The 26,211-nt window shown below is 44.9% G+C and overlaps 1 protein-coding gene across 11 annotated transcripts in view; it reads left to right on the top strand.

The window, feature by feature from the left end:
- Positions 1–1,758: 1,758 nt before the first annotated feature.
- GALNT11 (polypeptide N-acetylgalactosaminyltransferase 11) overlaps positions 1,759–26,211 on the top strand; it is a 107,167-nt gene continuing 82,714 nt past the window's right edge. For 5 of the 11 annotated variants that reach the window (XR_005224092.2, XR_006289127.1, XM_043541593.1 and 2 more), the window contains exon 1: positions 1,774–1,914. The gene's annotated coding sequence lies outside the window, so the exon portion shown is untranslated. Of the gene's footprint in view, positions 1,915–2,299; positions 2,588–4,014; positions 4,339–9,152; positions 9,272–12,580; positions 12,601–26,211 lie in introns of those variants that run through there. The other 6 variants (XM_037891123.2, XM_037891122.2, XM_043541590.1 and 3 more) reach the window with 6 other exon arrangements.

The following is a 26,211-nucleotide window of genomic DNA, read 5'->3' as shown; positions in this document are numbered from 1 at the left end:
TATGGAAAGGAATAGGAGAGGAGATGTGAAAATAGGGACAACACAATGAAGAACTTTGAAGGCAAGGAGGAGTTGGAGTGAAATTAGAAAGGATTCAGCAGAATGAATCAATGAAGGGAGGATAAATTATAGATAAATAAGCCTTGGGATACATATCTAGAAAGTTCAGTAATGGGGAAAGATGTCATTGGGGACAAGGAAAGTTCTTGAGGGGACGGGGAGGGGTAACTACTGGTTTTTCTTCCTTAATAGCATAATTTTTTTGCTAGGGCACCAAGACCAGAGCTGCCTCTTCCTTTCTACCCATCCCTTCTAGTATTACTTTCCTTTCTTCACCACTCAGGTCCTTTAAATTGTCTGGTTCACTGTTCCCTCTAAGCTGTGTGCATCTGCATGCACACTCAGATCCTAAAGCCTATGCACATGGCAAAACACCGTGCGCACAAAAATTTGCACAGAAGCACAATAATTTGCTCAGAAGAATTTTTTTGCGCACACGGCCTGTCAAAAATTTGCACAGAAGAAATTTTTTGTGCACACGGCCTGTCAAAAATTAGAGGGAACATTGGTCTGGTTACTGTAGGCTGCTCTTATTTTTCTTTGGCTGGTCTGTAAAAAAGCAAAGTTCTCTTCTGAGCTCAGGCTCCCCAAATCATTTTAGGAATGAATTATGTGCTGGCACACGTCTGTTTCCCAGCATGCATGGTGGAAGGAGATTAATTTTCCATGCTGAATAAATAGCCAATTGCTCCCCGGAAAAGTTGTGTTCCAAAGGGTTGGCAATCTTACCCCATTAAAACAAAGCTCTTATGATCCACGGGTGGGCATATCCCTTAAAAAAAAAAAAAGTTCTACTCTGTTGTTCTGACAGCTCTGGACCTTGTCAAGAAACTTTGAAACTTATCAACAGCAGTTTTTAGTTCAAAGAAAGGCTGGTTGCATTATTTCCCTGACTCACTCTGTGCTGGCCTTCTGCAAGCCCAACTAACAGATGTACAAGTTAAAATGGTTTTCTTGTCTCCTCGCGCTTCAAACGAGGGGGAGGGATAACTCAGTGGTTTGAGCATCAGCCTGCTAAACCCAGGGTTGTGAGTTCAATCCTTGAGGGGGCCATTTAGGGATCAGGGGCAAAAAAAATTGGGGATTGTGCCTGCTTTAAGCAGGAGGTTGGATTAGATGATCTCCAGAGGTCCCTTCCAACTCTGATATTCTGTTATTCTAAGTTGACTCATCACAATAGAGCCGCAGGAGCTCAGGCTCCTTCTCTCCCTGCAGCAGAGGGCAGGTCATAACCCGGAGAGAGAGGGAACACCCCCTGCTTCCTCTTCTCCTGGGGGAGGCAGATAGTTTTGAGGCTAAGGCCCTGGACTGGGATTTGGAGACTGAGTTCAGTTCCCAGCTCTGTCACACCTTCCTAAATCACGTGGTCTCTCTCTGTGCCTCAGTTCCCCCACCTGTAACGTGGGGCTCATGCTCGAGATTCTGCCTAGTCCTGTGAGTCTGTGCAGCCCCGAGCACCATGGGGCCCCGCTCTGGGCTGGGTGCGGAGCCCCCAGAGGGTGGCTGTGCCTTGTCACACCCTGCTGTCCCCTAGGGGATTCTCTCCTCCCCCGCTGCCTCCCAAAGCCCAGGGAGAATGGGCAGTGGGGAAGCGCCCCAGGGCGCACAACAGGGACAAGCCCCGCCCCCTCTGCCCCCAGCGGCTTTGCCTCTAGTGTCATGGCCGGCGGGTGGCACGCGCGCGTCACGTGATGGGGAGGGGCGGTCACATGGCGCAAGCGCCGCCGCGCGTCGGGAGCCTGGGCTAGACTGTCGGTGCCGCTCACAGGCAGCTTCAGGCGCCGGGGCCGGGCGCGCGAGAGATGCCGCCGTCCGAGTGCCGCAAGCTGGCGGGCCCGGGCTGCCGGAGCGGGGGTGAGTGCGGGCGGGCGAGCGCGGGGCTGGAGCCCCCTGGCCAGAAGCGGGGCGGGGGCGGCGCCGTCGTCCGGAGCTGCCAGCCTGGCGGGGAGGCGCAGGCAGCGGGGTTCGCCCCTGTGCAGCCCGCGGGCCAGCCCCTCGGTCCCCCCTTCCCCCGAGCACGGGCGGTGGCCGCGCACCCGCTCTGCTCCTGCTGGATGGTCGGGGAACCCCCCCCGGGCTCAGAAACGCCTCCCTGGGCAGCCCGCCGGGGCCAGGAGTCCGGCTGCCTGCAGATTCGGGAAGACAAGGCTGGGGGATGGGCCGCGGGCTTTTCACACGCAGGGGCGGGTGGGTTTGGAGCCATCAGAGCTTGACACTTGTTGCAATGGAAACAGGTTCTGCTGGAACCGACGGGGTGTTTCTCTTCCCCTCCCTTCGGAAGGGCTGCTACCAGTCATTGGCTAGAGGATTTCTCAAGGTCAGCTGCCCCTTAGACCTGAACATTGGTGTCAGAGGAGACTTGGGGTCTGAAATGAGGCAGTTCTGTCATTATGAGGGACAGATGAGAAGCATGGAATAGAGAAGTGCAATGTGCAGCCTCAGTGCATGTACCTGCCCAATGAACAAATGCGTCTGTGGCTCTACTCTGCCTCCCCTTCTAAATTGGAAGTCCACAGTGCTGAACTGGGTGAGCTTTAGGATGTAAATTTAAATAATACTGCTATATCTGGTAAAAACTTTCCTAAGAAGACAATCCTTAAGCTAGCTTGAGTTTTACCGGGTGGGATGGATGACAGCATGACCCTTTTCTTATCTCTGCATACACCTCCGTGAGCAGCAGGTATCAACCAGACTCTGTGTGGGTAGGCTAGGGTGGAAATTGTATAACTACAAGTCCTTAAAGCTAGTTCTCTGTATGTTTATAGTCTTGCTCTGCTGCCGCCAGTGCCTGCGTGGATTCCCTTGCAAGGAGGAGCTAGGCATTCTCTTCCTTCCTACTTCTCAAAAAAACCCACTGTATCTAAACCTGCCATAACTTCCCAGCCAGGGAGTTTATTCTTAATCTCTTCTCTTTTGCATTTTCTGTGGCTTCCATTGTATAGCGCTCAGCACTGAAATGTCTCTCCCTGCTTCACAAATAAGTGGTTATTTTACATGGCTGGGGTCCAGCCCTTCAACTGGGCATCTTGCAAATTGTTTTTAGCTCATAAAGAGGAAGATCGCTCAAATACCAGAAGCGACTTGAGACTAACAATCCCTATGTGGTCTAGTGCAGATCCTTAGTCTGCATTTGCAAGGTGGAAAGACTTCCCTCTACAAACTTGTGGTTGACAGAACAACCAAAAGCTCTCTGCTGCCAGCTGTTACTTTCTGGGCAGCACAGTGGGGCTGGCCTGCTGTGCATCTGGCACTGGAAGCACAGACTGCATTTAGAGGCTACTGTTCCAAATAGCCGCCGCCTTTCAGCTCCTGCTTAGGTGGCTAAAACTGTGGTTGAGACTATTAAAAAAACAGTGCCATTGCCTTCAATAGCATCTCTATAAATGGCACCCTGATCTTTAGGTGATCAGCTGTAGTACTGTACGGAGAACAGCTCCCATTGTTTCAAAAATAATTTTACATGACTTGGCTCTGTTAGCTCTCTGTAAACAATCTGTGCTTTGTCCACTTTCCCTTATGGTCAGGGTGTTGATTTCTGGGTCACAGTTGTGGTATCATATTAAGAGATTTCATGAATGCTGTAATTATGCAGGTCACAGGCTCAATAGCCCTCTTCTAGGCTAGTATTTGCTATTACACTTCTGGAAAGTTCATTTTAGTTTAGCATCAAATCACTGCAATCTTTCGCTTATTCAGAAATATTAAATATGTCACTTGCAGGGACTGCTTCTGAATATGCTCTACTCTAGAGGTTCTCTAACTTTTTCTTAATGTGGACCACATCTTAATAGAGATGCACCCACCTCCCTTTTAGTCCTGACTGTGCAGCCAATTTCCCTCTGATTTGTGATCACATAACCTTCCTCTGGCTCCTACAGCAACTATTGATATAGAAAACTAATATTAGGAAAGTAACTTGTTTGTTTGTCTGCTGAAATTCAGGTGTTGGAAAGTAGAGTCAGCTCATTGCAGACTGCGGTTTGGAATTCTCTGCTCCCATCAGCCTGCATAAGTGAAATAGTCAACAAGTGTTAAACTTCCTAGACCTTATAGTAGAACAGTATCAAGGTCCTGAGGGGTTTTAATAATCAACCAGTTGGCCTCTCCAAGTGTAACTGGTTTAGAAGACCTGCATTCCTTCTTCCTAGCCTTCCTTTCAGCTACAGATTTAAGCTCATGAGCTCTTCAGCAGCAGGGGAGGGAAAGAAACCAAGACTACATCTTTAATAAGCTCTTCATCTGTCTCTCAACTGAGGAAGCTGAGTAGCAGGCTATGAGGTGTGTACACAGTATCCGGGAATCCCGACTGAAAACTCCAGAGCCTGTTGCCTGGCTCCATTATCTAAAAGTTTTGATTGGTTGTCTCTGCAAAGACAGTTCTCTTGTACTTAGGAATAACAGTCCAAAGAATTCTTGATCAGGTGTGTTGTGCCAGTGCTTATAAAGTACATGTAAAATAGAGACCTTGGTAACAAATTTCATGATGATGTAAAATTAGAGTAGGTGAAATATCAAGCTACTCCAGAGGAGACAACATGGTGGGGTGGAAATGGAAAGGTAGGTTACTAGTACAGTACTTAAGAAATTTGCCTGAACATACTGTGCAGTAGAGCAGCAAAGATTGTATTAGAGTGCATACCTACTGGTGTTTAAAGATAAAGGAACATTCTATCTGGAGCATATGCAAACAAATTGATTAACGTATAGGGAATAAGAAATTTAGAAGTTATTAAACAATATGTTGTGGTGGAAAATGCAGAGCACTCTGTGGAAGAGGGATAGGTACAAAATGGTTGAAAAGGACATAAAGGGAACCATTTTTTATTAGTCTGAATGCTAAGGTAATGCAACTAAAGATGGCAAAGTCTAAGCAACTGGCAGGGCTGAGTCTAGCAATGTGATCACTGTACTGATTAATGAAGAAGGAAATGTGAAGGGGAAGTCAGGAGCTGAAGAAGCAAAATCAAGTGCGGAAAGGTATTGCTAAAGGATGGACTGGTTACTGAGTTTACCATCTTTCCAGAACACGCTAGAGAATAAACATCTCCTGCTTGTTTGAATAACAAGAGATTAAGTATCATTAAACTAATCAACTTGAGTAAGAATAAATATCACGCCATGGTCCTTGAGAAACGCTGTGTTGATACCATTTTTTGCATGCTGTATGGGGACAAGTATGTAGGTATATTTTTGCAAGTACAAGTATAAACACCTGTGTTTTACTTTCTCAATCAGTTTTTATTGATGTGGTGAGCCGATTTAAGAGCTGTATGTAGCTGTATTCACTTGAAGCTTCATCTTCTGTTAAAGGACTTCGGAAATGGATAAAGACAAACTGCATTTAAACAAGAATCATTAAAACTGCCCTTTTAACACGTGGTGAGCACTCGGAGAAAAAGTGCAGCTGGTGCTGCAACTTTTTATCTGTACAAAGCCCCGTTAGCAGAGAGAACTTGGTTCAATAGCTGATTTTTAGTGACATATGTAAAAAATGTGGCTGGCTCTCCTGGTGCAATAGTTCAAGGACTCGGTAGATGCTGCTTGCTATAATGCCTTGGTATGCTCTTTCTCTTGACGATCAGTGTAAATTGAGTAACTATTTTTCTTAATACTTCGCTTGTAAATTATGTACAAACTATTCCACTACAACAAAATAAAGATCACTTTTAGAAAATCAGTGTACTTGCAATATAAGCCTGACTTCAGGTACATTTGACAAAGATACAAGCTTTATTCCCCTATAACCTGACTCATAAAGACTTGGAGGTGTAATAAACATGCAGCTTAATACACTGCCTAATGTGCATGAACTGCATTATTGATTTAAATGTTTGCATAAGAATATTCTGTTGCACTGTACCTCAATTCCTTCTCATGTGACAGATTGTTTGCCTGGGTTAAGGATTTTTGCAGTGGTGCAGCTTCTCCAATATAAGCCTTCAGTCTGGATGTACTGCTCTGGTGTGATTGACCCTGGTTTGAAACTGGAATAAGGTGCACTGTTATGAGTCCTGCTTTCCACCACTGGAGAGTATCTACATTCAGGGTTTGTGGTGATTTAGGTATGCTGGCTTAAAAAAAATCCCAAATGTAGGCAAGCTACAGTTTGCTCTGCTTGTCCTCTTCGTTACATACAATAGGATGAGATATCCATAACACCTGGGCGAACATACCAAGCATTGTATATCTTGCACAACACATCTACATCACCGTAAATACGTTAAAATCAAGGCTTGAAAAACAATTAAACACCCTGAGACTGATAGGGATTGAGGGTGGAGCCCCTACTTCCAAGATCTAGGTGCTCAACCTTGGGGAATGGGTGGAAAACTCTTCCTATTTTGTATTGGTAGAGATGTTTGAGATCAAAACTTCACCTGTTTGGGTGCTGTGCTGGATTGTCTTCTACTTTGAGACTAAGACCATGTCTATTTGAGAAGCTGAACTGCTGTAATAAAGTTGATTTAGTTAAATCAGTGCAAAACCCTTGTCATAACCATACAGCTAAGGGTAGCCTAGAATTCCTCTTTACTTGTAAGGGGATAAGAAACTCAAATAACCTGGTTGGCACCTGCCCAGAAGGACCAATGGGGAAAGAAGATACTTTCAAATCTTGGGTGGGGTGGAGTGGTGGAAAGGCTTTGTTTTGTGTGTTCTCTTGGGAAGCAGAGAAGCATCAGGTCAGAAAACTCCTCCTATAAACCATCCTAAAAGTCTCTCATATTACAAAAATTGTAAGTAAAAGCCAGGCAAGGCATGTTAGATTATCTTTTGTTCTGCTTGTGAATTTTTCCTTTGCTGGAGGGAGGTTTATTCCTGTTTTTTGTAACTTTGAAACTAAGCCTAGAGGAAGTTCTGCTGTGTTTTTGAGTCTTTTGTTACCCTGTAAAGTTATTTTCCATCCTGATTTTACAGAGGTGATTTTTACCTTTTTTTTTTTTTTTTTTTTTTTTTAAATAAAATCCTTCTTTTAAGAACCTGACTGATTCCTCTGTTGTCCTAAAACCTAGGGGTTTGGGTCTGTGATCACTTTGTAACCAATTGGTTAGGATATTATTCTCAAGCCTCTCCAGGAAAGGGGGTGTAAGGGCTTAGGGGGATATTTTGGGGGAATAGGAACTCTAAGTGGTCCTTTCCCTGATTCTTTGTTAAATCACTTGGTGGTGGCAGCGTACCCTCCAAGGGCAAAGAATTTGTGCCTTGGGGAAGTTTTAACCTAAGCTGGTAGAAATAAGCTTAGGGGGTCTTTCATGTGGGTCCCCACATCTGTACTCAAGAGTTCAGAGTGGGGAGGGAGCCCTGACATTAAATGTTCTTGAGTCAACTTAGCTTGCATCAGTTAATTGATGAAAGTGAAACTGGTTTACGTGAGGGTTAAAATGGTTTAAGTGCATTTACGTGGAGGTTTTCCATGGTTGAACTAGAACAATCTCTAAACTTGACTTTGTTAAATCAGTGTAGATTTTCTTGTACAGACAAGGCCTAAATCAGATATTGCTTAAGCCTAAAAGGTGACTAATTACTAGAAAAAATACCTCCTTCTCAAAAGTATAAAATGCAGTCTATGGCAAAAGCTAATGACATTTACATTTGAAGTTAAAGAACAGAGGAAAAAGTCTCTCCATCTCAGTATTTGCTTATGGCTAGCTTGCCAACTGCTAAAGCCTAATTGTGTCCAATTCTTATGGACTCTTCCTGTCCTCCTGGGTAACCAAACCTGCTCGCTTATTTGTCAATGAACTTGCTTTCTGTGGTGTTGCCTACAGTAGAAGGGGTTTGCTGGAATAGCTGTGAGCAAAGCCTCATAGTAGGGATGCAGTTTGTACTAACGAGTTCTTTTGTTCTTTGAACAAAATAAAGCCATACTGGTAAAAGCACTTGTTTGCTGTTAAACTGCATCTACACTAGGTATTTTGTCCGCATAGCTGTGTTAGTTAAGGATGTGATTCCCCTCCCCTCCTCCCCCCCCCCAACATAACTATGCTGGGAAAACCTTTAAGCATAGATCAGGTGTGTGTTACTAAAGATTGCATTTGATGCAGTCCTGGAACGGATTTTCATTAACATTACATGAACAGACCCATCCTTTTTGAGAGTGTTTTGTAGGCACAGTTCTGGGACAGCGTGTCACTAATTTCAGATACAGTTTGTAGTTTTTTGTATAGAGATAGGGAGTTCAATTGTCTCCATCATTGTCTACCCCGAGCCTTTGGACCTGATTTCCTACTCTTTACTTTGGCAATACTCTAACTCTTTATTTCAAAAGAACTTTTGCCTGATTAAGGATTTCACAATCATACCCCTTCCATCCCCCATTACTCCTCTTCCCTGGACTAATGATTGTATTTGTCCACAGTGGAACAGTCATTGGGCCAGAGAGAGAGAATAACTCTCTCTGGTCCAGTCATTGGGGAACTGACCTAGGAGGTAGGAGACCCCGAACCCAGCCCCCCTGTTTCAACCACTGTTTCATTATTTATTCAGAGCACAAAGCTTCAACAGGAGAGTTTGTGGAAGCCCCACATCAAAATATCCCATAGCCCAGTGGTTAGAGCAACCTCCTGAAAGGTGGGAGACACCCCCCTCTTTGTCAGAGGAGGAGAGAGGAACAGGGAACTGAATCTTGGTCTCCCACATCCCAGGTGAGTGTTCTAACCACTGGGCTAGTAGTTATAAGATGGGTGATGGCACTGCTACCATCACCACATGCTCCTTCTCTGGCTGGATTTTGAATAGAACTCCATCTGGTAGGTGTCCTCCGAGCATGCCTCCTGGATCAGGCCCCGCATACAGCTTAGGTGGCCGAATGCCTGGTTTGTGAATCCCTCCGAGACTTAGGCAGGAGATAAGAGTGAAGCAACAATGTGCAATGCCCAGAGGCAGAAACATAGATACCTAAGGAATTTTTACTCTGAAAATGTAGATGCTAAGTGAGTTTAGACACTTGCAGGGTTCAGTGGATACAGTGGAGACAAAACTGGGACTTAGGTACCTAAACCTGAGGGTTAAGGCACTTATGTCTGGGGTTTAGATGCTTGCATACCTTTGTGGATTCCCACCTTGCTGATCTACCCCTAAATGACTTGCCCAAGGTCACGCAGGAAGTCTGGGGCTGAGAAGGAAATTGAACCTGGTTCTCCCACATTTCAAGCTAGCGCTCGAATCATCGTTCTGCTCTATCAGTGTGAAGGGGAAAGAACATGAAGCTGAAGTAAGTCAGTCTATATTCCAGTATTCTTCTACAGATGATGGTGGTTTCTGTAGGCATTATTGAGAAAGTGGGTGTGGTTCAAGAGATTTCTGTAAATAGAAATCATTTCAAAATTTCCATTGGAGGAAATTGACTGAAAGGAAAGAGGGGTTTAGGCATAATTCTACCAGCATTTTTAGTTTCAGCACAGAGAATGAAAGTTTCTTATGTTAAAAAGTGAAAGCCACATGTATCAACTGTTCCCTGTGGCCCTAATACCAAGAGTATCCTCTTCAGCTCTGTGCTGAAACTTTGAAATCAGTGGGATCACAGAGATTCAGATCGGCTCCAGGTCCATGAAGTAAAACATTTGTTTTAACTGTTTCTTAAGCTTGTTTTTTGAATGGTTTATGGCTCTTGTTCTAGGTATTTTAGTAACAAACATTACACCCAAAACAAATAAATTGTAACTGGAATATATTCAGGAGAGTTGTCAGACTGTGCCATCTGATCAGGAGGCACTATGATAATACAAAACATAAAAAGCAGGAAAAACAGAACTGTATTTGGGAACAACAGTTTCGGGGGGAGAGAGATACAGCAAGGAGGTATAAAATGGCTACTCTAGGTCTGTAGCTCCTTGACGTTGCCAAATTAAAGAGCCAGTCCCGGGAGAGAAGTTCCTATAAAAGGACAATGCCAAAGTGGAGCAAGGCTAATAGAAATTAGGTACAGTAACTCCTCGCTTAATGTTGTAGTTATGTACCTGAAAAATGCGACTTTAAGTGAAGCTATGTTAAGCGAATCCAACTTCCCCATAAGAATGAATGTAAATTTGGGGGGGGGGGGGGGGGGGGTTAGGTTCCAGGGAAATTTTTTTTTGCCGTACTGTACTATTGTTGGGAGGTGCCCCCGCCTTACCCCACACAGGCACAGCCCACTGGCACTGGAGACAATGAGGCAGGCAAGGAGGCTGAAGGTGCCATAGGCTAGGAGAAGCACATCGCGCAGCAGCAGTGGCAGCTTCCCCTACTCTGCAAGCAACAGGGATGGGGGGCTCAACCCTTGGCCTGCCCACTCCATCCCCTTCCCCCAAATCCCCACCCTTAACCCCTCTCTTCCCCCGCCCCCTTTACTCCACACGCCACATCCTCGCTCCTCTACCCCCTCCCTCCCCGCCTCCTGCCCGCAGCAATCAGCTGGCTTGTGGCGTTCAGGAGGGAGGGGGGAGGAGCAAGGACACGGCGTACAGGCTCCCCCTGCCTCCTGAATGCTGCAAGCCAGCTGATTGCCATGGGCAGGAGGTGGGGGGAGGAGGGGGAAGGCGCTGATCCGTGGGGTCTGTGGGCGGAAGGCACGGGGGGGTGCATAGGGGAGCTGATAGGGGGGCTGTCAGCTGTGGACAAAGCGGGCAGCCAAATGCAGGTATAGCGAAGCATTGCACAACTTTAAATGGAGCATGTTCTGTAATTGAGCAGGGACATAAGATCGAAACGATGTTAAGCGAGAGGACGTTGAGTGGGGAGTTACTGTAGTTACCAATGAAGGTGCTGTTGTGGGAGGGGGATGCTCCTATATACCACTGTATCAGAATATTGTGTTCAGATCATGGTTTAACCTGTGTATTGGGCCAGATTCATACCTGGTATAAGCAGGTCCTTTTCCAGTGGAGTTGCACTTACTCATGAAAAGTCTGAATTTGAACCACTGCCTTTACTGTCCAAGCACAGGGGGTGGTCTGTCAGCTTTTTCAGAGGCCTTTCAAAACAAATCAATAAAACATACATGTACTTCCAGGTTGACCAAATTCAGTCATTGAGGCAGACTGCACAGCCGTTTTGCACTGAAATCAGTGGGTGGAGTCTGGGCAGAGGTCGTGTATGCAGCCTTAATTCTGGCATTCCTGACATATGACCACTTCACTTTGCCAACTTAACTGTTCTAATGTATGTAGTTGTATGGGATCTCCCAGATATTAAAATGAAAAAAGAAAACACCTACAAAAACTTAACTCTTCATGACTGGCTGAGCTTCTGCTGGCTTGCAAAAAAAAAAAAAAAAGAGGCCAACAGCATGTCCTTTCCATGATCAAAAGTATTAGGAAAGATTGTCATGTCTCTTTAGGAGGTCTGCATGAGGGAGGCTGCTGTTACCCTCCGTAACTACAGAGCTCATAAGGTACATCAGAAAAGCCCTCCTTTACCTTTGGCCCTTATACAAGGTGCTCCTGCCAAGTCTTTGTCTCAGTCCATACCACACTTTAAATGTGGGTTCCCCTACACAACAAGGCTCTACTCCTGCAAACAGTTCCACACAAGTGGACTCCTCTGCCCTCATTAAGCTCATTGCAGGATTGGAACTTTAATTGGTCACGTTTGCATGGTACCTGAGCAAAATGTATTGTGTGCGCTCAGTATTTAATGGCTTAGAACTCATTGGCCACTCAAAAGCATTTCTGCTCAGTGAACTCTGTTTTGCTGCCAAATTTCAGTGCTTATCTTCCAACTATTTTGGCAGGAGGGCTGTTCAAAAGAAGTTTCAATATTTTTATTGTTTATAATGGGAAAATGTCTTTTCTACTTCCCTTACGGTAGAGGGGGAAAAAAGAGTGAAACCATATTTGCTCAATTAAAAAAGACCAACTTCAAGCAGAAGACAAACCCCAAAAGTAAAAGATGAATAAAATTACAATTTGAACACGGAAGAGCAAAGAGGTGATTAGAATGGAAACTCTTATACCATCTTAACTATTGTGGTACTACCACTCCGACCATAATATATAGTGGAGAGAGACTGTGGAGGTGGATGCCTTAGTAATGCTATGCATAGCTAGTATTTACACTTCTGTAGTAATCAGCACTGCAAGGTCTTGTGATTGCTTACTGCCAAGCATACAGCTCATACATCAGTTAAAAAAGAAAAATCTAGTAGTGCTCTCTGGGGCAGGATATGCAGCCAAGTAAGAAATGGTTTTGCTGCATTCGTTTCCTAAGATTTCATCCAATTTAGCCTATTACAGAGAGATTTGTATTTGTTGCCGCAGTTCTCAGTTATCAGAGTAGCAGCCATGTTAGTCTGTATTCGCAAAAAGAAAAGTACTTGTGGCACCTTAGAGACTAACCAATTTATTTGAGCATAAGCTTTCATGAGCTACAGCTCACTTCATCGGATGCATTCTCAGTTAGAACTTGTGAGCGGCACTCAGTAGGAAAGTGTTAAGTTTTAGGCTCAGTGTTTTATTGTTCACTGAGAATGAAGACACCAACTGGATTTGACCGTAACTGCAGCAAACGTATTTTCACCATGTAACCTTGCATTGCTTCTCTAGTGCAGGCTCTGCTGGGGAAAAGGTGAGACTCATTTGTTCAGTTCATTATTCAGAATGTGTCTTGCATATAAAACAGTAGGATAATTTTATGTAGTTTTCTTTTGTGGCTGTATCCACAGGCTTTGTAGGTGTAATTTGCAACGGAACAGCTAGGTAGATTTTAAATATAAGTGTATTGGACAGCTTGTTTCCATGTGGTTGACCTTGCAGTCTCTTCTGTGTGTTGAATCAAAGGATAGTATTGAGAGTGTTTTTGTACATAAAATCTCCTCACTGTACTTTCCACTTTATGCATCCGATGAAGTGAGCTATAGCTCACGAAAGCTTATGCTCAAATAAATTGGTTAGTCTCTAAGGTGCCACAAGTACTCCTTTTCTTTTTACTGTAAGGAGAGTGATCACTTAAGATGAGCTATTACGAGCCGGGGGCGGGGGGGGGGGGGGGGGGGAGAAAACCTTTTGTAGTGATAATCAAGGTGGGCCATTTCCAGCAGTTAACAAGAATGTCTGAGGAACAGTGGGGGGGGGGAGACGGACGGACATGGGGAAATAGTTTTACTTTGTGTAATGACCCCTCCACTCCCAGTCTCTATTCAAGCCTAAGTTAATTGTATCCAGTTTGCAAATTAATTCCAATTCAGCAGTCTCTCACTGGAGTCTGTTTTTGAAGTCTTTTTGTTGTAATATTGCGACTTTTAGGTCTGTAATCGAGTGACCAGAGAGATTGAAGTGTTCTCCGATTGGTTTATGAATGTTATAATTCTTGACATCTGATTTGTGTCCATTTATTCTTTTACGTAGAGACTGTCCAGTTTGACCAATGTACATGGCAGAGGGGCATTGCTGGCACATGATGGCATATATCGCATTGGTAGATGCGCAGGTGAACGAGCCTCTGATAGTGTGGCTGATGTGATTAGCCCCCCCCCCCCCCCACTGTTCCTCAGACATTCTTGTTAACTGCTGGAAATGGCCCACCTTGATTATCACTACAAAAGATTTTCCCCTCTCCCTCTGAGAGTGGGTTTGTGTCGGGGAGGGGGGGAAGTGGTGAGAAAACCTGGATTTGTGCTGGAAATGGCCCAACTTGATTATCATACACATTATAAGGAGAGCATTCACTTTAGATAAGCTATTGCCAGCAGGAGAGTGGGGTGGGGGGAGGTATTTTTTCATGCTTTGTGTGTTTAAAAGATCTTCTACACTTTCCACAGTATGCATCCGATGAAGTGAGCTGTAGCTCACGAAAGCTTATGCTCAAATAAATTGGTTAGTCTCTAAGGTGCCACAAGTACTCCTTTTCTTTTTGCGAATACAGACTAACACGGCTGTTACTCTGAAACTTCTCCTTAGAGTGTGTATGATAACACCCATTTTTTCATGTTGTGTGTATATAAATCTCCTCACTGTATTTTCCACTGAATGCATCCGATGAAGTGAGTTGTAGCTCATGAAAGCTTATGGTCAAATAAATTTGGTAGTCTCTAAGGTGCCACAAGTACTCCTTTTCTTTTTGCGAATACAGACTAACACGGCTGCTACTCTGAAACCTTTAATCTTACAGTACTTATAGCTGTGTATGAAGGAGGAGGAGAGAGGCAGAGTCACAGAACACCAATCATGACCTGTATTACTAAATCCCTACGCCTTTCTTGGGAGCTAGCACATGAACTTTATGGATTGTCCCAGAGCTGGCTCTGCTGTTGAAGAAAAGAGAATGCCCTTATTGATAGAAAGAGAAATATCTATTAGCATCAGAAAGGAAGAGGAAATCATCAGTGAAAGGCATGCAGTGTTTATGCTCTGGATGGCTAGAAGTACCTGCCTGTGAAGTAATTCTATGGCAGGAGTGGCCATCCTGAGCCTGAGAAGGAGCCAGAATTTACCAATGTACATTGCCAAAGAGCCACAGTAGCAGGTCAGTAGCCCCACATCAGCTCCCCCCCCCCCCCCACTCCCAGCACCTCCTGTTCCCCCTCCCTCCCCGCACCTCCCAATCAACTGTTTCGTGGCATGCAGGAGGCTCTGGGGGAGAGGGGAGGAGGGAAAAAAAAGCATGGCAGGCTCAGGGGAGGGAGTGGGAAGGGGTGGAGTGGGGGCAGGGCTTGTGGCAGAGCCGGGGGTTGAGCAGTGAGCACCCCCCGGCACACTGTGAAGTTGGTGCCTGTAGCTCCAGCCCCGGAGTCGGTGCTTATACAAGGAGCCGCATATTAACTTCTGAAGAGCCGCATGTGGCTCCGGAGCCACAGGTTGGCCACCCCGTTCTGTGGCATGGCACATTTGTTAGAGGGCTAGGTAAGAGCAACCCATGGATATAGGGTACTGGGTATGTTGGTATGATGGGAGGAGGACTGTGCAGCACAACTGTATACATCCAACGAGTGAGCACCACTTTATTTGCTCAGCGTGACCATTTTAGGATTTTTATAAGCTGACGTTTCCAGTACGTAAGTGTTTGTGTTCTCTAATCGTGAACTGGGCTACGATAATCTGCTTGACATAAGGTTGCAGCACCGATTATACCTAAAATGGGACTAGGCTGTTCTGTTACATAGCTTATTAACATGAGACCCTGGGTCTTAGGAGGTTTATTTTCCTTCCAAACTCTTATAGCTGCTTTTTGCATCTAAATTCTAGTTGCTTGGACCTGTGCTAACACGATAGGACCATGGAGTATGTAGTTTCTCATCGGAGAGAAGGGATATTTGTGGGTGTGCTTTCCTAGTAAGAAAACTGCAGTATTTTGTTGGCAAAGATGCAGGATGCTTTGAGGAGAGAGAGATGAAAATTTGAGTTCATTATAGAAGTACTTTGAAATTGGAAACTGGAAGTAGATGGAGAAAAACATTTCAGAAAAATGTAGTTTGCCAGTAATTTGTTTACCCTGTTGTGAAAGTCCATCTAATTGAAGCTTTATTATTTCCACAATTACCTAATGAAGCTTTAGGATTTCCTCAAATTCAACATGACATTCCTGGGATGACACTGCAGTATATAGTGTATAAAATCAAAGATCGCTATAGTGCATAGAAAGGTATCTTGAGGTTTGTTTCAAGTCCAAAGTGTAAAACACTGTAGGTTCTTTCTAAGTGAACCATTTACATTGGTAGAACATTTACAATGGTAGAACAGCTTGGGAAAATCCCAAATAGTTTAAGCAGGTGAATGTTTATGGTATTATTCATGCAACACGTTTCATTTAGAGTTTCTAAGTTAAGTTTTGTGTACATTGTCTATTAGTGGGATATAGCCAGTTATTTTTAGTGGAAGGATAGTTTTGTGGTAACAGTGTTAGATTGAGAGATGGGGAGTCTGGGTTCTGTTCCTGGCTCTCCCGGAGATTTGTGTGACCTTAGGCAAGACAACATGGGCTTTTAGAGGATCTGACAGGTTTCAGAGTAACAGCCGTGTTAGTCTGTATTCGCAAAAAGAAAAGGAGTCTCTAAGGTGCCACAAGTACTAACCAACTTATTTGAGCATAAGCTTTCGTGAGCTACAGCTGAAGATGAAGTGAGCTGTAGCTCACGAAAGCTTATGCTCAAATAAGTTGGTTAGTCTCTAAGGTGCCACAAGTACTCCTTTTCTTTTTAGAGGATCTGAGTATCTGCAGCTCTCATTGACTTCAAGAAGGATAGCTCTTCACAGGGCGTTACAGGTGCTCAGCGTGTCTAAAAATCAGGCAGCAAATCTCAATGCCCATTTCCCTATCTGTAAAGGAGGGTTAATATCTGTTGTGATGCTAAGTTGACTGATATCTGTAAAGTGCTTTGAGAGCATCTGACTGAAAAAAGATGGAGTATTATTAACAATGATACATATAATCTACTTCAGGTGTTGGAAGATGGGTATCTGCAGCTGTCATTGGCTACAGTGGGAGCTCCAGGTGCTCAGCATCTCTGCAAATAAGGTCATAAGTTATTTTCCAGGCCTTTCAAATCTGCTTTTTCTAGACATACATCATCTAAATTAGGGATGGGCAAACTTTTTGGTCTGAGGGCCATATTCGGCTATGGAAATGTTATGGTCGGCCATGAATGCTCACAAAACTGGGGGTCGGGGTGTGGGAGGGGGTGAGGGCTCCGGTTGGGGGTGCGGGTTCTGGGGTGGGGCCAGAAATGAAGAGTTCAGGATGCGGGAGGGGGCACTGGGCTGGGGCAGGGGATTGGGGTGCAGATGGGGGGGTGAGGGCTATAGGGTGTAGGAGGGCGAGACCGAGGGGTTTGGAGGGTGGGAGTGGGATCAGGGCTGGGACGAGGAGGTTGGGGTGCAGGCTCCGGGTGGCGCTTACCTCAAGCAGCTCCTGGAAGTAGCGGCATGTCCCCCCTCTGGCTTCTATGCGGAAGTGTGGTCAGGTGATTCTGTGCACTGCCCTGTCTGCAGCTGCGGCCCTCTCAGTTCCCAATGGCCTGGTTTGCTGGCCAATGGGAGCTGCGGGGGCGGTGCTTGGGGCGGGGACAGTGTGTAGAGCCCCCTGGCTGCCCCTACGCGTAGGAGCCAGAGAGGGGACATGCTGCTGCTTCCAGGAGTCATGCGGATCAGGCCTCCGACCCTGCTCCCTGGCAGGAGCTTGAGGGCCAGATTAAAACATTTGAAGGGCCTGTTGTGGACCCGGGCCGTAGTTTGCCCACCCCGATCTAAATGAAGAAGAGTTGTGTTCACATACTGAATGGCAGGCTTTGGGGCACTCTTGTTGTGTGGAAGTGGGTGTCTTTATCCTTTTAGAGTTATTTTAGAGCCCTCTTCTAAACTATTCACAGCTGATTATTAGCTCCTGCACGTGTTGGACATTGAATGATTTCCAGCTCAGTTCCCCTACCTGTAAATTGGGGACAATGATACTTGCTGTGTTAAGAACTTCGAAACGCCCTGATGAAAAGCATTATGTAAGAGTTGTTACTGCATACCTACTGCATGTCACAAAATAGCCATCTGATTCACAATGTACAGTAGTCTGCCTTCTCTTCTATAATGGCAGTAATTAAACTGCAGTAGGCCCCACATTTGACAAATGTAAGAAAAGCCTCCTCAGTAAGTCATACTGATGAGTGGATGTCATTTTGTACTGTAAATGAGCCAGTGGAAATTGATTATTAAGGAGTCAGATTGGGTTGATTCTTGATTACCAGTTTCTTGTGCTCTAGAATCTTAAGCTTTCATTTAAAAATGTGTGTCTAGCCTTTGTGCTGCAAAGAAAACCTTCACAATGTGAATTCAATATAAACTGGAGCCTGCTGGAGTCTGCAGGCAACCTGAACCAATAGGTCTCAGAGGTATGAACGATTTTTTCATCTTACTGTATTAAGTGTGAAGCCTAATGAAGATAATTTATATTGTCAACATTGCTAACAACATCCTATTAAAGCGTGGAGAAGAGAGCCCTCATCATAAAATACACAATTTGCTGTGAGTGACATCTGATGAAGTGAGCTGTAGCTCATGAAAGCTTATGCTCTGATAAATTTGTTAGTCTCTAAGGTACCACAAGCACTCCTTTTTATCTTCATTTTTGTGTCATGAGTGGATTGGGGGAGTAGCAATATTTCTCCACCCCCCCTCCCCCCGCCATGTGACTCCTGTTCAATATGCTGTTAACTCTGTTTGGTTGAAAAATTCATGGAGATGATAAAATTGGGGAGATTGGAAATAGGGGAAAAACTACTTTTTTTGAAAGTATTTGCTACCACCAAAGGACAAACATTAGGAGCTAGAAAATTACTAACAAATTTAGAATATAAAAATCCAAGAAGATAAAGTGACATGTCTTTTAAAAGTTTTAGCCAGGACCCTATAGAACAGTAGTTCTCAAACTTTTGTACTGGTGACCCCTTTCACGTAGCAAGCCTCTGAGTGTGACCACCCTTATAAATTAAAAACACTTCTAAAAATATATTTAACTCCATTATAAATGCTGGATGCAAAGGGGGGTTTGGGGTGGAGGCTGACAGCTTGCGACCCCCCCCATGTAATAACCTTGCGACCCACTGGGGGGTCCTGATCCCCAGTTTGAGAATCCCTGCTATATAAGAACTTGCAGAGATATCACATTCCTCCCACAGAAAACTACAGTAATACTGTCTTGGCAACTTTTTAGTAATTTACTGATTAAGTGCTAAGGATACACAAAGATCTGTCTTCAGAGTAGCAGCCGTGTTAGTCTGTATCCGCAAAAAGAAAAGGAGTACTTGTGGCACCTTAGAGACTAACAAATTTATTTATTTTTGTGAACTACAGCTTATGATCAAATAAATTTGTTAGTCTCTAAGCTGCCACAAGTAGTCCTTTTCTTTTTAAAGATCTGTCTTGTTTCTTCACTTAAAACAGATACAGTACAAAGGCAACTTTACAGGAGAATTGGTGGCGATGGTGGTTTTCTAAGGAAAGCTCTACTTGGAGAACCTGAAAGCTGTGTTAAGATTTTTCTCAAATAATTCTGACTTGTATTTCAACAATGTGAGGTCAAGCTGACCTCTGACAGAACCTCAGGGCACAGTGATTAAACATTAAGTGATGAAGAATGTTTACTAAATGTTTGAGGCTAATCCAAATGCATGTTGGCATTTAAGCAATGACTAGTTAAAGATCAGCTAACCATCCCTTACTGTAAGCCAAAATACAGTATTGTGAAATGCAGTCTCTTTATTTATAGTGTTTTGCTAAAAAGATTAAAGGCTAATGCGTCAATTCAGCATTTAACCTTTAAGCTGCATCAGTTACTTGCTGTGGGGAATGGCCAATGCTCAGCTGTTTGGTTACATGTGAATTATCATTGTCTGATTAATGTTTCGACGATTGATTCAGATCTCATGCCAAGTAGTGGGCACTTAGTGGGGTCTCTGTACACAGCAGTGAGAGGGGGGAAATTTTTTTAAAAGCAATATTTGATTTTAAATGCTCAAAATAGTGCTCTAAACTACACCCCCCCCCCCCACCGTGGCTAGATTTCAAGGAGCTAGTCAATCTTAAATCTGTGGTGTGGTTTCCCTATTTGCAAAATTGATAGTAAGCTTGTCACAGAGACAGCCTTTTCTTATGTGTTTGTACAGTGCTTAGCAAAGTGGGGTCCTGGTCTGTGACTGTGGTCCCTAGACCAGGGGTTCTCACAACAAACTTTTTGGTGGCCTCAGAGTATGGCCACCATATCTTCCTACTGTATTTTGCACTGCATGCATCTGATGAAGTGGGTTTTAGCCCACAAAAGCTTATGCCCAAATAAATTTGTAAATCTCTAAGGTGCCACAAGTCCTCCTTTTCTTTTTTAACTCTTACTGGTGGCCGCACTGACAATTTTTCCTAAAATACTTAATTAACTTTAGAAAAAACAAATAAATATGCACACATACCTATCCAAATCATTGTAATTTATTTATGTAGGGTATTTTCAGACTCCGTAATAAAAATAATTTACAGTTGTCTCTATTCTTTACTGGACCTAAACAGAATAGAAACACAAATAAGGCATTTTGCATGTTCTTGTCTTTTGTTGTTGTTTCTTTTGCTTTTTTGGTTATACTTTTTTTATTTCTCCTAAGACTTTTATTTCTCCTAAGACTCCTAAGACTATCTGGTAAGTCTTCTGCTGTGAAAAGTGATATTTGTATGTTTGCTAATATCACTTTTCACAGCAGACCTGTTCAGCCCCAGCAAGCCCTGGGACAGATTAAGCCCTGGATGGGGAGGTGGGCAGGGAGGCAGCGGGGCTCAGTGCTGACGGCAGGGATGGTGAGCCTGGGGCTGGAGCCTGGAACCAGAGCCTGCCACTGTGTGGACGGAGCCCAAAGCCCTGTGGCCAAAGCCTGTCTCCCCTACCCCCCCGAAAGTGGGGAATTCACCAGTTGCCTGCACCTCCAGCATTTGTGTCTCGGAGAGGGGGTAGGGCCCAACTGCTGCTGGCAGCCCTGCGAGAGGGGCCACTGCTTTGCGTCCCCTGAAAGGTGTTATAGGTACAAATTAATATTTATTATGAATTTTATGTTGTATATGAGGGAAAAAATGCTAGGGTTTTTTTTTGTCTTGTGTTCATCCTGAATGTTCTTCCAGCATATACATCTTCTGGAAGAAAATAGGGTTAATTGTGTATTTAAGGTCCTTTTGAGCATTCATGTGTTGGCACCTATATCCTTTAGTAATGATAGGGAAAAATATTATGGCAGCATCATGCACAGGCTATGCTACACTGTTACAACCCTTTGGGCACCTTATTATGGAACAGTTTTCCCTGACATGTTTCAAGCATGGATTTATGTATTCCAGATGGCATCTTTACTGCATCTCTGAACTTGCACTTGGTTAAGATACTGTTTACACCAGTGATACTCAGACTGCGGCTTGTGAGCTGCAAGTGGCTCTTTAATGTGTTTCCTGTGGCTCTTTGATTTAATTATTAACCAATCAGGATGCTTTTACTATGTTATTAACCAATTTAAGTATCAACTTGCATTAAGTTATTAACTTATTTGCTATGAGAATAATATACATATATAAAAACTAAATATTGCCTTGTCATACTGTTTAAATATGAATGGTACTATAGTAAATGAAACAATGAATTCACACCACTGTGGCCCGTTTGGGTAATGTTGATTGCTCATTTGGCTTCTGAACCACTGAGGAAATGGAACTATGCTTGAACCATGTCGTCTTACTGGCCAACGTGGGGGCAGTTGGGTTCTGCCTCATTGTTTATATTTGTAGCATAGATCAGTGCTACTCAAAATGGTGGTCCGTGGACTGGTGCCGGTCTGCGAGCCCTCGGCTGCCGGTCTGCGCACACATTGGGAAAAAAAAAATTGCCGGTCCCCCGCATATCAGATAGCTTGAGAAGCACTGGCATAGATGATCCCTGGTTCTCCTCAGTAAGATTGTGTCTACACTGGCACTTGAACGACAAAACTTTTGTCTTTCAGCGGTGTTACCCTCCCCCCGCTCTGTCCCCCTCCCCCCCCCCCCCCCCCCCCCCGAAAGACAAGTTTTGCCATGACAAGTGCCAGTGTGAACAGTGCGTTGTTGGCAGGAGCGCTCTCCTGCCGACAACGCAAACACCACTCGTTGCGGGTCGAAGTTTTTTGTCAGCAGGAGAGCCGACAAACAGCGGCTACACTGTGTGACTTTTAGCGGCATGGCTGTAACAAGACAGCCATGTTGCTAAAAGCTGTGTAGTGAGGACATAGTGTCAGTTAAATGTATTGCCTAGTTAATGGCCTTGTGCTTCTTTACATTAAGTGGTTAGGCTTTAACTATGTGAGCGTACTAGCTGTGCTAGCATTAATATCTAGCTATCTAAACTTCTGGGCCATTAACCGCTCAAGTTGTGTTAAATTTTGTGATCTGGAATTTTACTATCACTTGTTTACCAGTGTCCTGCACTGACCTTAAATGTTCAACAGCCAGGTTCTCAATGCAGCCTGCCCTGTATGCTGACAAGGCTGGTAATGCCTTGGGGCAGGAACAGTAAGTAGTCTGAGAGACAAATCCTTCTTTATGTCTTCTGGACTCACAAGCAGCTTGTTGGCTCAGAACAACGTAATGCCTGAGCTTCAGAATCCTGTTTCGGGAGGTCAGCTGGAAGAGGAACGGTATTTCCTTGGACACCTAAGATGTCATGCACCACAAAGGAGTGACATTGCATGTATTACATTCCATACACGCATAGCTGAAGGGATGTATCTATCAATCTGATCAGTGAACTCTTAAAATCAATTTCCACCCTAACGCTGTAACGTGTCAGACCTAGAGAAGTGAAGAGAGATGGAAGGGAAAAGCTCCTGCAGAAAGTAACTATATTGTGCATAGAGAGGGAAGAAGCCCGTGCTATGCTAGATGAGCAGGGAGTGGGGTAGATAAAGACTGTGGACCAAATGACATCAGGCATAAGCTGAGGATTCCCCCCCCCCCGCCCCCCCCGGTCTATGAAATCAACTGAAACAAACCCATGGAGGATTTTAAAAAAAAACTTTGAGCTGGAGCCTGAAATGAATGAGGAGCCACTGGAATACCGTTGTGTATGGGTTGATGTGGTTGCACTTGGGTGTGTGTATGTGAGAGAGAGAGAAAGGTGGGGCAAAGCAGAATTCTTTCTGTGCTTGCATCTGGAGAGCTAGGACTTGGAGGAAGGTATCTGCCAACTCCTTAATATATTGTCCTGGTGGTTGATCTTTTAGTGTTCTTGGGTCTCAGAGGGGAGTTGAAAATTCTAAGGAGAGAGACTTTCCAGGTGAGTCTCCTCAGCTCCCTGCCTCTCTCACTTCCCTGCTGGCTTGGTCGTCAGGCAAAAGCTGCTTCTAGATTTCATGCCATGTTCCTGTTATGAGCTGGGACTGGGACCGTACAGAAGAGTTGACTCCCTGCTGGCACACCCCCCTGTGGCTGGCCTTGGGTATAGCATCTGCTTCCTTGTGGTGGGGTGTGGTGTAGCAGCTCTTTTTTCACTAGTGTGGTCTGTTGACAGTTCATAGACTCCAAGGCCAGAAGGGACCATTGTGATCATGTAGTTTGACCTCCTGTATGACACAGGCCATTGAACTCCCCCAAATTTTTAGAGCAATTTTTTATTTTGATGTAAAAATTTTCAGTGATGGAGAATCCACTATGGCTAAGGCTGCGAGTCTGTCACAGAAGTTGTGGATTCCGTGACTTTCCCTGACCTCCATGAATTTGCAGTGGCCAGCAGTAGCAGTTTGGGTGTGTAGGAGGGGGCTCAGCCCCTGCCTAGGAGCTGCAGGGATGCAGAGTTGGGTAGGGAGCCCTGCCAACCTCCCAGCACCAGTGGGGGTCCTGGCCCCCTCTCCACCAGCACCAGCAGGGGTCCTGCGCTGCAGCCCAGGCCCCGCCCCCAGCACCACCGCAGCATGGCCCCTCCTCCCTCTCCCCCAGCACCAGCGGGGGGCCTGCGGCCCGGCCCCTCATCACGAGCAGGGGGGTCCCGTGCCGCAGGCTGGCCCCTCCCCCCAGCACTTGCAGTGCCCCCGGACCACCCCCCCAGAGCACTCCCGCCCAAGTTTTAGTCATGGTAGGTATTTTTAGTAAAAGTCATGGGCAGGTCACGGGCCCGTGAATTTTTGTTTATGGCCCATGACCTGTCCATGACTTTTATTAAAAATACCGGTGACTAAAACGTAACCTTAACTATGACCCTTGGTAAAATGTTCCAGTGGTTAATTACTCTGGTTCTGTGCTGGTCTGCCTCTTCTTGCTTCTCTAGTCAGGTCATGCTATATTTCCACTCCTCATGTCTTGGACTTTGTTTCTCCAAAAGAAGTCCAACAATCTATCATCAGTTTTTGGCCCCTCACTCTGGGCCCCATGGTCCTTACTCTCTCTGCCTAAAGCCTTTCAAAAATCCATATCAACTTACATCAGAGATGTTTTCATACCACTTTTTCTAGTGGCTGGTAGGGGAACCCAGACCCTCCTTCCCCTCTGGATTCCAGTCCTGTAATGAACAGGCAAGGTGTGCTCCATTAGACTCCTTGCTGCTGCTGCCTCCCTGGACTTCTTCCTGTCATTACTCTTTTTGTCAGGCCTTCTCCTTAGCTTCTTTCTGGGCTCTTGTAATAAGCAATGCCTCCCAAGGCTTCTCCCTGGAGGTCTGGTTCCTGCCCTTGGCTGTGTTCCTAATCCACTGCAAGTCTTTGTCAGGGCTCTTACAAGCAGACTCCTTCCACTGTTCGACTCCTCGGGTCCTTCTGCCTGCAACTCCTACCCTGCTACTCCAGGAACGCTTTCCTACTCTGTGTTCAGCCTCTCCCTGGGTGAGCTGGTTCTTCCCCTTTACCTCAGGGCCCCGTACAAGCCATCTGCCCAGCAAGGTATCCCAGCTCTGGCCAGTTCCATCACAACCCTCTGTGTGTCCACTCCTGCTCCTTCCTGTTTCTCTGTTAAGAGAGCAGTTATAAAGTTCTTCTTTCTCTCCTTATAACCATCTTCTGCTTCAGGCTTCCTGCCTTTATGGCAACATCCAGTTCCGTCCCAGCTGAGTTTCATCTTTAATTAGGAATGGTCCACCCTCCAGGTACAATCAGTGGGTTAATGAAGCTCTCAGTATACACTCCATCACAGACTACAATTAAAGAGGATGCAGTGGGAGGAGAGGAAATTGAGAGGGACAGGTTTTGGCCAGGAGTCCAAACCTAGTGCCTCCTTTCAGTAGTCACAGACCTCACTTCTCTCTGTTAGTGTGCACCCGAGTAGCCTTCTCTTGCTTGAAACCCAGGTAAGCTGCACTGTAGCTTTTATAGCTGTTTATTTTATTTGCACAGGTGCAGGTATCCCAGTGGCTGACTACTGGTTGAAATCCCAAGTATAGACAAGGCCTGAGTGTTCCAGCTCAAGATGCTCTGCTTGCAATTAAGATTCATTAATAAGCCTGATGAGCTTTTATAGTTGTGTGTTATTTGTAAAGACATGGTAACCCCCTCCCCAAATCCCAAACAAAATATTGCCACAGAAATGGGAACTTAAGGAAAATAAATAGTCCTTCTACGCTTTCTGCCAAGGTGTCACTGAATGTTTTGGTTAAATAGCAAGTTATTGAAAGGATCTGCTCTTCTGGATCTTAGTGAATCCATGATTTATATTTCATACTTCATATGTCGTGTACAACATGGCATAAACCAGTGGGATTGAGGGGGAGAGGGACAACTACATCTCAACAAGGAACAGGTGGAATGTTGCATATTAAATTTGTATTCATGTGATATAGTACCTGGCAGGTCTGCTTTCTCTCACCATGCTAGCCTCTGGACAAATGCTTTCCTGCTGGGGAGCCATGAGGTTCTCTTCACTGTGGCAATAACTTATTTCCTTCCCTCCTAATTGAAGCCCTGATTCCTTTTAGATGTCTGTGAAATAAAATGCCCATTCTCTGTTAGAACAGAGTGATTACTGGTCTTCTCTGCAATGGTCAGAAAGGGCATATCTATGCTGCAAAAAAGAACTAGATCAGCCAGTGTTTTGTGTGCGTGTGGTGGGGTTATGTTAGGATGGTGCCTTTTCGTTGCCAGTGAGGAAACAGCTCTAACGTTCGCTAGAGAGCAGTTTTTTAGGCTAGATAAAGTCTTAAAACAGACCTCATTCCACTGCCCACATGCAGAAAAACTGGCTAGTGCACAGATCTTCCTGTAGTGCGGATGAGCTTGAACAGTCTACAGATCAGTCAGCAAGAAATACTGTTGTCGTGAGAGGCTGTAGCTGTTCATCTAATCTTTTTGCTCCTTGGCAACCTCCCATGCTTCTCTGAGTTTAGATTCACCTTGGCAACATCCTTGACCTTCATTAGCACAGGGAGTGGGAGATTTGAGGCAGATGCTTTGGAGCCATGGTGTAGTTAAAGTACTAAGCCAGCTAGAATGGGTGAAGAAATGATTCAGAAATCCCAAACTTTTGTTTAGTGTCTGGCTACTTTCATTGGCTCTAAAGGAACAGCTCAGCAGCAGCATTCCTTTTTAGAGCATTGGAGAAGGTTCCTCATTGACAATTGTCAACTGCTGGAAATGGCCCACCTTGATTATCACTACAAAAGGTGTTTTGTTTTTTTTTTTCCTTTCCTGCTGGTAATAGCTCACCTTACGTGATCACTCTCGTTACAGTGTGTATGGTAACGCCATTGTTTCATGTTCTCTGTGTATATAAAATTTCC

Source organism: Chelonia mydas, chromosome 2, assembly GCF_015237465.2.
Source record: "Chelonia mydas isolate rCheMyd1 chromosome 2, rCheMyd1.pri.v2, whole genome shotgun sequence".
NCBI lineage: Eukaryota > Metazoa > Chordata > Testudines > Cheloniidae > Chelonia > Chelonia mydas.
The sequence above is the reverse complement of the archived record's forward strand: the minus strand, read 5'-3'. Positions and strand labels throughout refer to the sequence as shown.